We start from the raw sequence: 18,780 nt of genomic DNA on the forward strand, positions 1-18,780 counted from the left end.
ATGGTTATTTTGTCTATGTTTCAAATCAGGGAGTGCTTGACTTGTACAAGGGGGATTTCTTGTTGTTCATTTGCTTTGGAAGGTCAGTTACTGGGATAAAATGTATGCAACAGAGGTTCTAATGCTGAACCACAGCAGGCTCACGGTCCAACTCTTGGGTTTACTGAGCACTGAGGCTAGGTGTTTCCAAGGAAATGTGTTTGGATCCTGTACTATAGATGGTTAATTGTGCAAGAATTTTTCACTTGGCAAGAAGAATTTTTTATTCTTTCATTAATGCTTGAGGATTGAGTTGGCACCTCACATCGAGAAGTCAACTATTTATCCTTTGTAGTATTGATTTGTACAGGTAATTTGAGTCCAACATACAAAAGTATTTAAGTTTTGAACTCAAGACACTTTCTATGATCAGAAGATGCCTTGATATCACAGAATCTTTCAACCAGGAGGCACTCTTTTATTTAACTTTCTGTCTTGAGAATGGATGAATACACTCACTTATGCATAAATCACTTTTTTATTTCCAAATGTTTACAAAGTGCCAAGTGCAGTGCTAGACTTCAAATCACAAAGGTAGATTACTCAAGTTGCTTAAGCACTCGTGGGGAGATAGACCCAGGTAATTAACACGGAGTATGGTTTGTGCTAGATTAAAGGTGTGCATAAAGTTCAACTGAGCAATAGTTTGAGCCCACCCACCATTCCTTGGGAGAAAGATGAGGCTTTCTACTCCCATAAGGATTTAAAGTCTGAGAATCCCACAGGGGGGATTCTATAGGGTCACTATCAATAGGAATCAACATGATGCTACTGAGTGATGAGTGAGTGCCCAGAAAGGATGTCGTGTGGGACAATTCATGAAGATAAAACAAGGAATTTACATGTCAGGAAAAGTTTGAGGTGGGAAGGAGAAAGCAGGTAATCGTTCTTAGACAAAGAAGAGTGTCTTGACATCGTTACGGAAATGTCAGGAAACAGTAAGGCTGTGAATCTACAAATTGTTCCACAAATGTTCCTTCAGACAAATGGTGACTGATTCAGAGTCTTCCTCAGCTGTCTGCTCCTGCACATGTGTACAGCCTCAGAAGCCGTCTGCCGCCAGAATCTGCACTGCGTGAGAATCAACATGATGGCAGGGGTATTGCATGATAATTTGTACACCACAAAATTCATTGTTTTAAAGTTATACAGTTCAATAGATTTTCACGTATTTGGCTACACAACCTTCCCAAAAAAGCCCACTGCCATCAAATCAATTCTGACTCATTAGTAGGAGATGGGCAATATATATCTGGTGATAAAATGCCATTTTCAACAAATTAAAATGAAAAACGGAAAATAAACAATAATTCAATTACTAGAGTTTTCGTTCACTAAATAAGCTCAGTTTGTTCATGTTTTTGCTTTTGGTATCCACAAGAAAAGTACAGAATTTGTCAGCTCAATGTTGTCAGAAACTCTAATTTAGATTGTCTTTTATTTTTTTAATGAAATCAGTCGAGTTTTTTTCCCTTTCATCTACACACACACACACACACACACACACACACACACACACACACACAGGTTTTCTAAGTAATTTAACATGATTCAAAAAATACATGGGCAGTGTGAATCCTGGGAAACTTGAAGCTCAAATTCCTTAATGAAGATAAGTTTTCTAAGATTTTCCATTGCCTTTTCTAAGATTTTGTGATGCTAATTTAAAAAATTGAATTGTGATTATAATTTTAATTGTGGCACAATAAAAATGAGTTTTTTTCTAAGACTTTCCCCATTTTTTCCTCATTAGGAAACTGGGGAGTTTTCATCCCTAAAGCAGTTTTCTAATTTGGTTATTTCCCAAGGTAAGACTTTAGTGGACATTAGTTTTTTTTTTTGAGTTGCCACATGCCCATTCTCCTATATATTGATTTCCTTTTGGGGAATTACCTCTCTTCCTTTAAAGAGCCATGCTCTAGCCAAGGAATTGGCATGGGAAAAACTTAGACCAATTAGATCCTTTTTCTGAATTTTGTTATAAGGATTATTCAGCTCAAGCATCTACCCTATCCTTATACCAATATAGCAACTAAGCAATGAATTGGAATTTTTCCTTAGTTTTTACTCTCTTTTTACTTTGAGCTGTTTCTGTTCCTTTCTTCTGATTATATAAACTTAGCCTTCCAATAAATGGCTTCTTTGCTTTTGTCACCCAAAGGGGAGTTCTTGGTGTGGTTGTTACATAATCTGCTGTCAATTTGGGACTTGAGAGGATTAAGAGTGAAGGGGTGGAGACTTGTCTGTCAATCAGGCCATAGCCTATGAGGCTTCTGTGTGGGCATGGCCTTCTGAGAATTCTGGGAACTCCTGTATTTCCTCCTTGGAGGCAGAAGAGACTCTCCCTTTCACTGCCCTCACGCTTAACTGACAAGACACATGGCACTACACTGATAGACCCCGTGCCCTGGGAACTGGAGGAGCCACGCGGAGACCTCTGCCAGCGCTGAGATGCTTACAACGCCACTGGATCCAAAGACTTTCTACCCACTGTCCTGTGACTGTCCTGCATTCAGCGTCATTGCATGTGCTTCATCAGTCTAAGGAGGACGTTATAGACCTGTATTGGAGTCATTTCACGTGCTTTGTCAGTCTAAAGAGGACTTTATAGACGGGTGTTGGACATATGAGCTAATATCAGACGTATGGGCTTGGACTGGACTGGGTTGGGATGCTTTCTTAATGTGCAATTACCCTTTATATAAAACTCTCTTTTATACACATATGAGTTTCAGTGGGTTTGTTTCTCTAGGTTACCCGGACTAACACACTTGGTAACTTTCCAATTCAAGAATTCTTAGTGATACAAATTCTGCTTCTATCCCACCTTCCTCCCAGACTCTCTACAACTAATTTTTGTTGTGTGCTGAGCCACCTTTTGATTCATAGTCACCATATGTGACAGAGTAGAACTACTTCATAGGACTTTCTAGGCTATAGTTTAAAAACATTAAAAAAAAATAGAAACCACAGGACAAATACAAAGCAAAGATAGAGAAGAATTATCTGGAGGATGGAACCTATCAATTCAAGGTCATAAGGATGTCAGTCGAACTCACAGTCATGTACTAAATTACAAAGCATAGAAAACAAAGGAAATTCATAATCCAATCATGATGTGATATTGATCAACTCATCACAGTTGCAGGCAGGATTATGGAAGGTGGAGGAGGACCATGATTGTGATACAATTAGAAAAGCCCACAATCAACACCCGTTGATTGCCTTAGTCGAAAAATGAATCATGATCATGTGACTCTAGTACCCCAATTTCCAGCAAGGGGACTAGTTTATAATCTTTATGGTAGTGAATTTCCAGGACTGTCTCCTGAAGTCACTGGGTGGGGTTGAACCACCAACCTATGGGCTAGCAGTTAAGTACTTAACTATTCACCACCAGGTGTAGGCTATTTCTAGTGATCCCCCTCCCCCTGTATAATTGCTCATTGACTCTCTTAACCTCTTACAAGGCTCATCTCTAAATTCCCTTTAAATTCGCTATTCCTCAAATACTAGAAACTCATAGATTCTAGAACTATCTTTCAAAACGCCTGTTTGAGACTGTAGGCAACTGGAGACAGTGGCACTTGATAATGGAAGCAAAAACCACAAAATTATTCTTTCATTTATATATTTGGTTTCTCTATAAACATCTAAACCTCTATTGAACACATAGAACATATGCTATCCTAGATGCTGGATTTAGAGAAGTAGGACTGAGCTTCTCATTAGAGAGCGTGGAGTCTTGGAGGGGAGATGAGACACACAAAAATAGCAGCAATGTCAGGGTCACTGTGTTAAGTGTTATAACTGAGGTGCAGGGAAGGGCTATGGGATCAGAGAGCACAGGAGATTAGTCCAGGCTGGAAGGACTGGAGAAGATCTCAGGGACAGATTTTATACCAACTAATCCTCCTGGAAGTGCCCAGTGACCAATTATGTCCAAGAAATGGAGTTTACAAAATTAAACCTGACCTGTTGGATATGTTATTTTCTCCCGGAGTGGTGCATTACCATTTCCGAGGTTTATGCCTTCTTGGGCAATATGACAAATTGTGAGAGATAGGCCTGAGAAGAGAAAGGTGTCAAAGCCTGACCTGCAGTGCCTAGTGTGTCTAGGGCTCGGCGTTTGCATCTTGTGCACATTCATGGGACTTAGCAACCACCACGGATGACCTGAATTGGGGCCTGTGTGTTTTTTAGCAGTCTTTGAATCTAGTTTGAAATGAACTACCTACTTGGTCCTGTTTTGTCCAGTGAGGACAGCGGTAGGACAGAAGCCTGCAACTCATTCTCAGGGGTCTTGAAAAGAGCTACTCATTTGATAGCCTTTTATTTATACAGCTTCCTTTCTTCTTCCCACACTGTGTGCCCAACTATTATCTCCATTTGTGCAGAGAAAAGATCATCTGAATTCATCTAGAATGGACAATCTGTTGGCCTGAAGTGGGTTGGAAAACTTATTATCACTTATGGCGACACTTGCAGGGGTTTTGTGTGAAAGGCTCCTTTCATGCTGCTAACCTTTAAGACATTGGGGGGCACTGTGATTTGAAACACAAATTGTGTGTGCTCAGGTGGCAATACATTTATCTAGTCAGAGAGCTTCTAACTGAAAGGAGAAAAGCCATTTATTGTTCAAAATTCCACTTTTACAAGAGGATGGTTAAAAAAATTCAGCAACCCAGTGCTTCTCTCCACCAGCCCACAAATGGCACCTCTGGATGGGGGTTGTGCTAGAGTTCCATCGGGTAAGAGGAAAGGGAAGGAATGGAGGGCGGGGGTGTGGGGGGTGAGGGGGGCACTGTCAGTCAGTATTTACACCTGCTGGGCCTCACATTCCCAGCAGTTCACATTCCAGGACTGTGCATTCCTGTAGAAGTAGGGAATAGAGAGAAGGCTTCAGGGGGAATTTAATGTTGCCTTTATTTCCCTAATATCAGTGTCCTGAATTACATCGTCCAATGACTCCTAGGCTGTCCTGAAGACCCTTTTCAGAATCGGGTCTCTCGCTCCTTCATTTGTTGCCACTGATCATTGGGAAAAAGTTACTTTGGAAGTTTATCTGATAAAGCATAAGAGATTGCCTAGACCGTGTGAGTGCATACGTACTTGATGAAAATGATTTTAGACAGTGCTTTGCTCCTGAGCTCACATCTATGAAACAGGTGTGTTCACCTGTGTCTGGCTGCTTGGTCTGCTCTGCAACTGCTTCCTCCTCTTCACTCTAACTTATGCTCTGGGCTTTCTAGGACTGTCCTCCTACCTGCTGCTATCAGGCTGCTTCTGACTCAGGGTGACCCTATGTGTGCTAGAGGACAATTGTGCTTTTGCACGGGTTTCAGTTGCTGGTTTTTCAGTAGTCATCAGGCTTTTCTTCTATGGAGCTTGCAAAACCACATGTCTTTCCTGACACGGCCAGCCCCGGAACCCAGTATTGCAGGCCTCCCATTCAAAGTCAGGGCTAGTGAGAACTCCTTCATCAAGGCTGGGTGAGAGAGACTGACACTGTCCTCCAAAGCTGTTTCTTTGTATCGGCACTTTGCTTTGCCATAAAGCTCATCAGCAACATGCCTACTTTCTTTCCATATTATAATTCTTTCAAAGTGGAGATTGTGTTTTCTTCATTTTGTGTCCCCTAGATGAGGGGTTGGGATCCTTTTTCGGCCACACACCATTTGGATCTTTATCATATCCTTGGCAGGCCACACAAAATGATTAATTTAAAAGTTAGCCTGCTATACATCAGGAGCCCTGGTGGCATAGTGGTTATGAGTTGGGCTTCAATCCACAAGGTCTGCAGTTCAAAACCCCCAGAAGGTCCTTGAGAGAAAAATGGGGCTTTCTACTGCTGTAAACAGTCTCTGAAACTTACAGGGGCCACTCTGTGGATGGCAGTGAGTATATTTGGTCAAATACTTAATTAACTTACCCCAAATGAGATGGCTGGAACTGCCTCTCTTTCATGAGGCATGCAGTGATCACCAGTATTGATGGTTTCCTAGGGCTTATCTGGCCCTTACTCCCCACCTCTGCCCTAGAGGCTTGCTTCTAAGTACAGGGTCCTTGGACCCAGGGTATAACTTGACCTGGAAGCTTGCTAGAAATTCAGAGGCTCAGACCTCAGCCCAAGTTCTTAGAATCTGCCAACTCCTGAGATCTGTGTGCACAATAAAGCTCGAGCACCACCCACCCAGAGACCTTATGACGTCAGTGCCAATTAACTGAGTGCCTGCTTTCTGCCTGCTACTTGCTGAGGTGCCACCAAGTCAGTACAGATTCATAGCAACTGTATGTACAACAGAATGCAATACTGCCCAGACTTGTGCCAGCCTCACAAGTTTCTGTTTGAGTCTATTGTTCCATCCACTGTGTCAACCCACCTCCCTTGTGTTTTCCTCTTTTTGTCGCTGACACTTTGTCAACATCATATCCTGTTCCAGGAACTAGTCTTTCCTGATAACATGTCCGAAGTATGAGGCAACATTTCACCATCTTGCCTTCTAAGGAGTACTCTGGCTGTGCTTCCTGCAAGACAGACTTGTTTGCTCTTCTGAGAGTCCATGGTACTTTCAATCGTCTCCACGAATGCTCTAAGTGAAATGCATAAATCCTTCTTTGGGCTGCCTTATTCAGTGACCAGCTTTCACATACATACAAGGCATTGGAAATACCAGGGCTCAGGCCAGGTGTATTTCAGTCCTAGAACTGACATCTTCACTGCTGTGCACAGTTCTGCTGACTGTATGTAGCTGCAGACAGGAGGCCCATATGCTGAGATTGTGTTTTCTGTTTGGGTATCAATTCAATGGGTCAGTTATAGGTTCAGTGAACACAGTGATGTATGCAGACATCCCAAAACACCAAGGAAGCCCAAGCTTCTGTATTTCAGAATCTCTGGAGGGAAGAGAATTGCACCAAACCCTTAACAACCCTCTCCCTGATGAAGACTCCGGTCACACTGAGGTGAGGAAGAGCATGTGGGACCTGATAGGAACGGTGCCATCGACCCTCCAACTAGAAGATAAGACAACCCATCACTAAATCTGGCATGATGATGAAGTGTCATTTAGTCGATGTCAACCCCATGGGGCTCCATGGGGCAGGGCGGCCTTGCCCTGCATGGTTTCCTAGGCTGTCATCTTTATGGAAGGAGATGGACAGGCCTTGCTCCTGAGGAGCCACAGGGGGGGGCTCCAATTGCCAACCTTTCAAGGCCATCTAACTATTCTACCCTAAGCCATTACAAATAGGTGAGAGCGCTGCCTCAGCACCCTTTATTAGTAAAGCCACAAAGTTTTAAAAATATATGTATTGGCTGGCAAAGATGCTTTCTTGTTGAAAGAGTTCATATTTCCATGGAAGCTACTTAAAGGGGTAACCTTCATCTTTCTACATAGGTAAATCGACAAATGTGCTGCTTCCTGTAAAAGCGAACGTGAGCAAACACACTGGCTGACTTCTAGGACAGGCTGATGTGACAAACCGACTAACTGGGGGTGGGGTGGGGGTGGGGTGCAACATGAGGACCTGTTCGGGAGTTGCACGCTTAGGGGTTGACATCTGAACATCTGTTCCTCTTCTGTGTTGGCGAACTCATGTCCCTTAAGATTCTGCATCAGAAGGGGGAGCTGTGGAGAAAATCGTGGCTTTGGGAAATGGCGCGCTTCTCCTGCCTCTTGGAGTCATCTATTATAGACATGGACACGTCTTCTATAAATATACCCGCTTACCTCAGTTTTCCCTACAGTGTATTTGACCCCAAATTGAGGTTGCGTAACAGTTATTAACATTCGGAGGAACACACTTTGGTTTAAAAATGAAATGTAAATGATGAAGGAAGAGCAAGAGGGAGACTCACTCCATGGGTCATTATCCACGTCTTTTGACAGGAAGAGAGGGAGAGAGGGAGGGAGGGAGGGGGACTATCTCATGCTCATGCATTTATCTTCCAAGTGGGAGTTTCTCAGAATCAGACATTCGCCTGTGGGAAGGGAGTGTACAGGACCAGCAGGAGCCTCTGAGCCACTGGGAGGAGAGGTTCCTTTCTGTGTGAATTATTTAAGACCATAAAGCACTGCTTAGAATGGCCAGTGCCATATGGAAACTCTAAAGCACCTTGGGAAGATTAAGTGCCACGCTCAACCATACTGACGGACAGGAAATGAACACTGGAGTCCTAAGGTGGACACATTGGGACAGGACCATTGCAAAGTAGCTGGCTAAGGCCATGCAAAGGACATTAATTGCCCATGGTGGGGGTGGGGGTGTCAAGAAAGGGGGAAGGGCACAGGGAGGCTTATGCACTTGGCTATCAGGGGACAACTCTTTTCAAGGGTACATTCCACACTCCAGAGGACCCTATGTCCAACAGAAAGAAATACTGCCTGCTCCTGTACCACCCTCACGGTCATTGGTGTGTGAGTTCATGGCTGCAGCCACTGTATCAACCCATCTCACTGAGGGCCCATCTCTTTTTCAATGCCATGGTACTTTATGAAGCATGACACCCTCTTCCAAGGCCCCGTCTTCTTGATACCATGTTCAAAGTAGGTGAGACCGATTTTATATTAGTCTAATTCATAGTTGGGGTATAGCTATTGAATATCAACTCATTGTTCACTCATCAGAGGCTGATTAAGTAAATTATAATCCACCTGTGTATCCAGGTGCCCAGTGGCCAGACTGAGATGAAAATTTATTAACTGAAATGTTCAAAGAATATTCAGTTTAAGATGCAGGCTACAAAACATTATGCTCAGGATGATCCACCTGTGGTGTACGAAAAAAAATATGAACGCACACAAACAAGCACATATACATTCACACACATATGCACATAATTTGGAAGATGGGAAGACAAGTGATATATATTTTTATCTGTGCACTTTTCTCTACTATTCTAATGCTCCCCAAAGAGTTCATGTTGTCCTAAAAACAGAAACCACATTTAAAAATGCAAAGACTCAGACACAGTGCCCTGTCTTAATCTTTCCCGTCCCTTCTCTCAGGTCAAATGTGAACAGATATGCTTTTATTTCCATTAACAGGCAACTTGGGGGAAATAACCCAGCTTTATTACCAGTTTTCCCTTTAAGGAAAGGCTTTTATTAGTTATACCCCACCAACAAAGAAAGAGAAAAGGATAGGAGAGATGAATATGATTTCCATCAGGGGAGGCTTCAAGATATTAATTATAACATTTCCACTTAGCACCGGGACAGCACCTGGCATCTTCAAAGCTGTCTCAGATATTATCTAATTAGGCAAAGTGAGGAGGACAATGGCAAGAGTGAGAGATTTAATCTAAGAAGCACAAGGGGGCCCTGAGTTACTGAGGAGATGAAAACAACAGAGGGGCAAGAAGGGAAGTGACCAAATGAGAAAGTCAGCACAAAGTCTGAGACATCATAAGCTCACAGAAGTTTTGAGGACTGATAGGAAAAACCATCATCAGATGGAAAAGATGAAATAGGGGAAACGATGAAACCATGTAGAAAAGGAGGGAGGAAATGCTGCGGGACAACTGAACCAAACACGATTGCTTCTAGAACTCCAGGAATCCACTCCATCATGCTTTGTAAATATTGGAATGCTGAACAATTCCTGTTACCCTGGAACTCACATCATTTCAAAAGGCTTCAATGTTGGGGCTGCCACTCAGAATTACGGTCGGCATGTATCTCTGCCACAGAGGGAAAGCATTAAACATACATCACAGATATTCCTGGGGAAGCCTTCAAGGACTGCCACCCCCTGCCCCATGCTCCAATTGAAATGCACCAAGAACACAGGAACACCAGAGCTAGGGAAAGAACAACTCCCAGGCTTCCTAGGAGTGTTAAGGCCATTCATCAGGAGCTTAGAGGGGAAGCCCCAAAAGCTAAATTTGGAGCCTGCAGTTCTTCGCTGATCCAATTCTTGATAATATTGATCTGGTCTACTTCTCTCTCCATTACTGGCCCCAAATGGTCTCATCTTCCTACTGTATATTTTCACTATTCCAGTTTAATAAAATTAGTGCCTATGTTCCCTTGAAGTTCTTCCCAAGGTGACAAACAAGGGGGTGTCATTTGCAGTGGGTTTTGCAGAAGGAGAAGAGACAACCTGCCTATTTACCTAGAAGAGTGGAGATAAATTTGGGAGAGGGAGTGGTAAGAGCCTAGGTCATGAATACACCCAAGATTCATGCCCAGCGCTGGTAGGGATTATACTTCCTGCCACCGAGTCAATGTCTACTCACAGGGACCTATTAGGCAGGGTAGAATTGCCCCTGTGAGTTTCTGAGACTGTAACTCTACAGAGGAAGAAAGCCCCATTTCTCACTCGAGGAGTGACTCCTGGTTTCGAACTGCAGACCATGTGAATCACAGACCAATATGTAATCACTATGCCACCAGGGCTCCGGGTAGGTATTATAGACAAATGTTTTAGAGTTACCCCATTATCTATGACCTGCTCTACCTCCTTTATCAGAGTGATTCAATACCCATCTCAGAAACAGGCATCTCAATATCTGTTCACTTATTTCATTTGTCAAGGGAGTCAAGTCTACAATTAAAACACAGTGGCCGGTACCCAAGCACAGACTTCCATTGATGTTTTATAGACTCGAGAAGTGAGATGAGATACAGGAAACACAATACCGTACTGTAAAAACACCCGTCTGCTTTGATTGTACTTACATGCCTTATTGTCTTTAAAAATTTTATAGTTAGTGCTTACTGATCAGAAATATCCAAATTCTTAGCACTCTGCTTCGGATAGTCTCACTGGATTCCTGATATTTACCTTGAAGTAGCAGTCGTGGGGGTGGTAAGAGTGGAGGCGTGACCAAGCTTGGATCATTCTAGTCAACTCCAGGCACATTATGACCATTTTCAGCAGTGTTTATGAATTAAATATGAAAGGTTTAATTTTAGCAAGGTGCTCTGCTAAATATTCAAGGGCTCCTTATTGATATCATAACCACAGTCTGCTTGCTCTGTCTTTTGCCCTCTCTCCCTTCCTTCTCTCTTTCTTTCCCCTTCTCCCACCAGTCTGTGTTTCCTTTCTTTATTCATTCCTCTTGAGCACTGTCGCCAAAGATCTTCGATGCTGAAGATACTGGAGGGGAACAATCCATAGAATCCTTGACTCTGCTACTTAACCCGAGTTGGTCTGGTCCTCTCCCATGTGCCCCGGGGAAGCACTGACTGTGTCATCTGCTGAAGCAAATGGGCACCACACCTAAAAACCCCAACAAACCCACTGCCACCAGTGGAGTCCAACTCACAGAAACCCCAGGGACAGAGTAGAATGACCTCTGCAGGGTTTCCAGGCGGCAAATGTTGAAGCACACAGCCTCATCTTTCTCCTGAGGAGCAGCTGGTAGGTTTGAACTGCTTGCCTTCTGGTTAGCAGCCCTATGTTTAACTGGCGACAGCACCAGGGCTCCTCATCACGGCACTAGAAATGAAAAAACACACAGAAAACCGGCAAGCCAATAGGAAATGATGGACATGCCCTCCTGCATATTACTGGACCCTTCATATCTCTGTCCTCAGAGATGATTGGCAGCAGCCTCCAGGGCAAACGAAGCAGTGCAGGAGGCCAGCTGCTCCTGTTGTTCTATTCTTTCTTACATTCGCAACACCTAGGTGTCCACCAATCAGAGGCTTCCTTCAATAAATCTGCTTTATCCCTGTGGCAAACGAGGCAGCTTTTAGAAACAAGGTAAGGTCTAATGAATTACTCTTCACGTATTCATTATCTCGTCACCCAGCATTCCAGTTTATGGCAACAGCAAAAAAGCTACTAACCAACTATTTTCTGAATTAACCTTGCTTTCATCCCCGAGTCCAGCTGTGTTGAGCTCACAGCTGAAGCAGCCAACTCTTCAGAAGGTGGCTGGCTGCTCCCATCTCCAAGGCCATGGCTGCAGGTCTTGGTGTGAAAGAGGCAACTGGGTTGTAACTTGCGAGCATGTCTTTGCGAAGGGCCTGGAAGTAGGCAGAGGGGCCCAGGGGAAGAAGGCAGGGGCCAGGGAGCTTGCTGCCCCCGTTACTCAGGTGCCCTGTAGGGACCAAGTCCTGTGGTGGGAAGGGTGCTTGGGGTAGTTGAGGTACTGGGGGACCTTCAGGACAAGTCTGCCATCCCTTTCCCATCTGTGACCTGGGCTGTGAGGTCCTCTTCTGAGCCGTGGGTTCCAAGTCCCCCAGGACCATGGCCTGTTTCCCTGGGGTCCTCCTCAGCCTGCAGGCTGGCAGCCGGTGGCTGCAGCTGTAAAAGGAACGACTGGAGGGGGCATGGCCCAGACAGCAACCCCCACTGATTATCTTGACCCTGGAGCCCCAAAGTCACCACTGTGCCTTAGGTTCTCTCGCAGGGCCACTTGCGGGCCCACCTGAAGATGATGGCAGGACCGGGGTCCAGGGCACAGTGATGCTTGGGGAGCAGGGGCTTCAAGGGCCCAGACTCTGGGGCCATCCCTGCCTCCTCCTCCTTGTCTGTACGAAACTTGGATTTTGCATAAAGACCTGGTCTTTGCGACCTAAGCATATTGCTAAATGAGGAGTGGGTGTACCTCCAATATATGATGTCAAAAGCACTAATTGGATTGTAAAATAAAAAATAAAAAGGTTTAAGCTCATTTAAAAACAATAAACAGCAAATTCTGTGTGTTTGTATAATCAAGTGTATGTGAGCACTGGCAGAATTTTTCATCTGACCATGCCCTTCATTTGGATGGGGGATTCTGGGATTCTGAGAAAGGGGAGGCTGCCCATTACAGCCACTTGCCATCAGGGCTATCAGTGTTTAGACCATTACAGATCGAACCTCATAAACCATGGTGACTGGGAGGAAGGGTGGGTTGCAAACCAGTCAGGAAATTCAGACGTCTTCTAAAGATTTAAAAAAAAAATGGATTTTGAAGAGTGATCATCTCTTGCCTTTTGGTGCCGTTAGTTGTTTTTCAATTATTGCTGGATCAAAATACTGTAACCAGCTCGGTGACTTACAACAACACATATTTCTTATTTTACAGTTCTGCAGCTCAAGAATATGACATGGATTCCCACGGTGGTAGCAGGACTGGGTCCCTTTCTGGAAGCTTGAGAGGAGAGGCCATGTCTGTATTAGTCTCTGAGGGCTGCCTAACACATGATCACAAGCTAGAGCACAGAAATCTATTTTTCACAGTTCTGGAGTTTAGGAATGAGCTTGCAACCCACATGGATTTTTTCTTATTATTTGCTTAGTGCTTTTAAATCAAGGACCTGGCAGAGCCATGCTCTCTTGGAAGGTTCTGGGGTAGCGTCTTGCCTTGTCTCTCTCTACATGCCTGGTGGTGGCTGGAAATTCTTGGTGGTCCTTGGTTTGCGGCAGCACAACCCCAACATCAAAATTTTTTCACATGATGTGATGATGGAAGCAAGGTTGAAGTCATGTGACAAGAGGACTTATAAATGTGGGTGACATATGAAAACTGGAAAAGGCAAAATCATCGCTGTGGATGGAATTGTGTTTCCAAACAGCACACTTGTGGTCTGTGGTCGTTGGGTTCTATCAAGTCCTCATGAACACTGAATTAGTGAACACTAAGCCACCTTGTTCAGCCTCAGCTGGGGATTCTTCCCAGTTCTGCACACCTCCATGTCTACCCATGAGCGTGTCCTGGTGTTGTCAGCCAACAGACAAATCTGTGCACACAGAGTCTGTGAGGAATGAGCATCAACTATGAATTCACACTTATCTGGAAAACCTGGAAGGAACAGCAAGGAACATAACTGGGCTGGGTGCTCTGGGCTCACTTTCATCCTTGACGTAATATATTTGTGTTATTTGAACATTGTGCAATGGACATGCATTCACTTGATAATTAAAAGCAACAACAACAAAAATTGGAGGACACAGCATAAAAGTTAGCTCTTTCGCTGCTTTGAAGTGCAACTTAAGCAGCAGAGTTGTTGTAAGTTTCTCTTTCACTTGGTGCTTTTAAATAGTCCTTGGGAGAACGAATAATTACAAGCTATTACTCAGGCCCTGATGGCATGCTTTATCCTTTAAGAAAAGCTATTTAGATGGGACCACAGATGATAAAAGGCTCATGCTCAGAGAGACAAACAAAGAGCCTGCTGCCTCCTCTTTGTCGGGCTGACATCTCCCTGTCCACGTCCCCCGGTAGACCTTAAAAGCCCAAGTTTGTCCCAGTTCCGTTCTTGCCTCCTTGGACTATAAATACGTGCAGGATAGGTACCCACGTTAAAAGAAACGGAGCTGAGCGCAACAAATGCTTTTGCATTTCCTTTTGCAAAACAAAGACACAAAAGCTGCCTTTCAACTCTACCTGCATTAAAAGATGGGAGCAGAAGAGTGGGTCAAAATGTCACCATTAGGCGCTCTGAGGAGTTTTGTTGCTGGACGCTGAAAAAGGGCTGCAGTCTCCTGGGTCCATATGCCTGGTCTTGGCTTTGTTCTCTGATAGAGAGAACCCCTCAACCCTGCTGCTCTTCGTCCACAGTGCGCAGTTCAGCAGCACGTCCTTCGACAGGCCCCTCTGGGCACCCCAGGGAGTACCTGGGTGCTAGAAAGGGTTCACATGCATGGCTGAGAATCAAAGGATTGGAAATCCACCCACTGGTGCCTCAGAAGAAAGTCCTGTCCACGTAATTCTGAAAAATCAGCCACTGAACACTCATGGAGCGCAGGTCTATCCCAACGTAGGAAACAGCCTGAGGCAGAAAGGATTCCCTTTTGTTCCTATGTTAACATGGGAGCACCCCAGACAGTGGACAGGAACATCGGGATTCAAACTCGGCCGATTGTGTACCAGGGAAGCTGACCATGGTTCTCCATACCCAGTGGATATAGGACTCACTCAGGAACCTTGTCACCTATACAGATGCTTAGGTCCATCTTCACACGGTCTGAATGGGGGACTTGGAGCTGGGCCCAGGGCTCTGAATTCCAGAAAGCACTTCACATAAGCAGCTACAGGAAACCACGTTTCAATACTAACAACGACGACGCCGCCAACAAAATACATTCTGCCAAACCTATTCCCTTTTCATTGATTTCCAACGTTACAGAACCTGAAAAGCAGAGGTAAAGGATTACTTATATTTCTAAACTCCATTGTTTTATTCTAAATCATGAAGAATTGAGATTGGGAGGCATTTAAATGAGTACCTTTACTGAGCAGCTTAACACACACACACAAATGAAACATTCCATGCTATATATATTACAAGAGGAGTAAATAAAATTCACAATCCTCTTGAGAAAAATAATCAATTTTTTTAATATGTGAAACTCACTAAGCTGTAGACCATTATTCAAATTTCAGGGAAAGAAAGAATCAACTCTCATTTATCAAGTCTTTCTGCTCACGTCAAGATACTGCAGTGGGATGCATAATTCCAAAACTATGTTCTGTCAAGTTCACCTCATCCTTACGAGATCGATTATTGATATTTCTGCTTTGTTTGGCTGCAGGGCTGATGGTTCAAGAGGTTCTTGCTGCCTTTAAAGCTGATATTGAAAATAAGATTAAAGTCTAATTGCCAATGGCTGAGCTGCACATCTCTATTAAGTACCAAATACGTTCAATGAGCACTGTTTTGCTTTCTCATCGTTTCTTTTACTCAGAAATATCTGTCAAAGCCAACTCTGTCTAAGACCAACCATGCAATGATATATGTTTTGAGTTTGCACTTAGATCTAGCCCCTTTGATGTCCCCTATCTTGGAAACGTTTCTTTGGTAAAAGGGTAAATGGATGGTACTTTAGTTGAAAGGATGGTGCTATTTAGGCAAGCACCGGACTATGGTTCACACTCACCAGCTGCTCTTTGGGAGAATGGTGAAGTTATCTGCTTCCGTAAAGATTTACACAAACCCTACCTAGGGCCGCTTTGAGTCAGAATTGACTCTATGTAGTGGGGGTGGGATAGTTGGGATAAAAAATTATCTTCTATAAAACTACTCTCCCAACCTTTTGTTCAGCCACTCTTTACCACCTAATCCTTTTAAATTAATTTTATTGTTCTCATCCTTATTTGTTTCCATTACTTCCCATCTACAGTCATCCACTCCATCAACCTTATCTTTATACATTTTATATATTTACATAGAATATCTATTTTTCTATACAAGGGGGCACCAACAAGTTTTGGGAAAAAATAAAATTAAAAGATGAAGTTTTCCTATGAACTTTTTAAAGCCTCTCGTATTTCAATACATTTGATGACAGAATTTTTAAACATTGGTATGAAGACACTCTCTCATTTGACAGATTAGAACTCATTGCCATGGAGTTAGGATGGAGCAGAACTGCCCCATAGGGTAGAAACACATTGGCACAGCTTTCTCTCTTGGAGAAATTGGTGGGTTAGAATCTCTGACCTTTTGGTTGGCAGCCAAATATTAACCACTGTGATGCCATGGCTCCCTTTATCATATTGTATCTATTTCTATATTATACTTAAAAGTGGATGTACTTATTTATAACAGATATAAAGCTTTGACTTTTATAGGCTAATCCTCAGAGACTACTATAGCGAAAACCCAGTCATTATGCATGATTTTCTTAATCATTTCAATTCTCTGAAGGCACTGAGAGGGAGCGCTGGTGTTGTAGTGGTCAGGTGTTGGGCTGTAATCCCATGGTCGGCAGTTAGAAATCACCAGGAGCTGTGATGGAGAAAGAGTGGGCTTTCTACTCTCATAAACAATTACAGTCTCAGAAACCCACAAAGGGTTGCTATGAGTTAGCATTGACTTGATGGCAGTGAGTTTTTTTTCTTTTTTAATACATTGAGAAGAACAACTCTTCTCCAAAGCACAAGTCCACTTATCCTTAGGAGGCATTTACTTGACTGCCCCAGAAGACCCCAAGATCATCCATGTGTGCCTCCACAGTCATGGTCACTACCCTGATTATACATCCTCTCTAGAGCAGGGAAGGGGCAAGCAAACCAGTAATGCCTAGTGTTGAAGCCAAATACTGTGACCTTTGCCCATTAGTACACTTACTCTAGCCATAGACTCGTGCCCAATCTGTTCATAATTAAGTGAAATGGAGCATGACGAAGAGCACCTCTAATTTATAAGCTGCTAATGGTTATCTATTACCCCACATAAGACTCCAGGAGTCCTTCTTGACCCTCCTCGCCCGCTCCAAGTCCATCTCATCAACACTTTCATCACACCAGACACTTAGTCACGCTCACATCTCTATCTGCCTCTCTCCGCATTGCCATTGTTTAATCCAGGTTATCAGAGACGGTGCCCAAATTATATGTGTTGGCTCATGAATGGACACCATGGTAAGAATGCCTTAGTTCATAAAACACCAGTTGGCATCTCCATCAAAGAGAGCTAAAAGAAAAAATAAAAAGAGAAGAAATAATATGTCTGAAGCAGCTTGGAGATTCTTCTAAGTTGGTCTAGCTCTTCTTTTGCCCTTAGAACATTTACTCTTGTCTAACTCAGCACTTGCCAAAGTAAGCTCAATAGAAGACTTATGTCATACGGTTGTTGTCAATTTCCATCCAGTTAATTCTCACTCATGTGGACACCAGGTGTGTCAGAGAATTGTGCCTTAGGCCTTTTAAGATTGTGACCTTTGGAAGCAGATTGTCAGGCCTCTCTTCCAAGGTGCCTCTAGGAGTACTTGAACTGCCAACCATTTGGCTAACTGAGGAGCACTTAAACATTTGTATGCCTCCTTATGGGATGCTAATAGATGTTTTAAAAAAAAGATTTCATGAGCAAATACATTTGGATAATCCTAAACTACACCAAGGTAAGTAGATTTTTCTACTGCAAGACTTCTCATAGCCTTCACTATTCCAATGTCCCTTGGGGAAGGGGGCCAGGAAATAGTGCATCTCATGAGCATGTGAATCCTTCCGTTGAGGAGCATTTCATAGAACCAAGGCTTCTCAAAACCACTTTGTGGGGCACTGGCCTAATGAGGACATTTAACTGCTAAGGACAAAGCAGCTTTTAAAAATGTTTAAGAAAGGACACCAGGGAAGTTTGTGCCATGCAGTTGATAAAAGCTAAGTCTTGGGTGCACTGCTGAGAAGCAGGGATTGTAAACTTGGAAAGCAGCATGTCTTTTCCATTAGCCACCTCAGGCATTTCCTACCGTCTGCTCATTCTGTCAGGGCTCAAGCCCAATCAGTAAATCCTCTCACAGACTCGCTTTACAAGGATGGATTAGGTGTAGAAAAAAGACAGGGGAGAGGGAGGGGAGAAGAGAGGGTAAGCGAGAAAGGGAGGGTGAAAGGGAAGAGGGAACAGGGCCTGAGTTGATTGGCAACCATGATCTCTGCATGGCCTCGCCCAAAACATGCTGCCTCCAAATCAATTTGGACTCACAGTGACCCCAGAGGACAGAGTAGAACTGGCCCTTTGGCTTCTGAGACTGTGATTCTTTATGGGAGCAGGAAGCTTCGTCTTTCTCCCACAGAGTGGTTGGTAGGTTTGAAAAGCTGTCCTTGTGGTTAGGAGCCAAATGCACAAACCATCGTGCCAAAGGGAGGTAGATTTGCCGATGCAAACAACTTTGGGGCCAGGAATGACATCTTAGGAATGAAACCATAAAAGTTAGTAAAAGGGTTTGTGAAAGAAGGTCTTTCACAAAACAGTCATGCCATTGAACTCACCCAGTTCTTAGAATGTTGAATGGAGTCATTTGCATAAAGACACTAGTTATGATAACCAAATAAAACCACACTTTGGTAGGGTGAGA

The 18,780-nt window shown here is 43.6% G+C and overlaps 1 protein-coding gene across 2 annotated transcripts in view; it reads right to left on the bottom strand.

Moving 5' to 3' along the window:
• The window catches only part of SYNPR (synaptoporin), a 405,615-nt gene that overhangs the window by 89,843 nt on the left and 296,992 nt on the right, over positions 1 to 18,780 (bottom strand). The window lies entirely within an intron of this gene.

This window comes from Echinops telfairi, unplaced genomic scaffold, assembly GCF_000313985.2.
Source record: "Echinops telfairi isolate 266 unplaced genomic scaffold, ASM31398v2 ScPeMD7_31;HRSCAF=116, whole genome shotgun sequence".
NCBI lineage: Eukaryota > Metazoa > Chordata > Mammalia > Afrosoricida > Tenrecidae > Echinops > Echinops telfairi.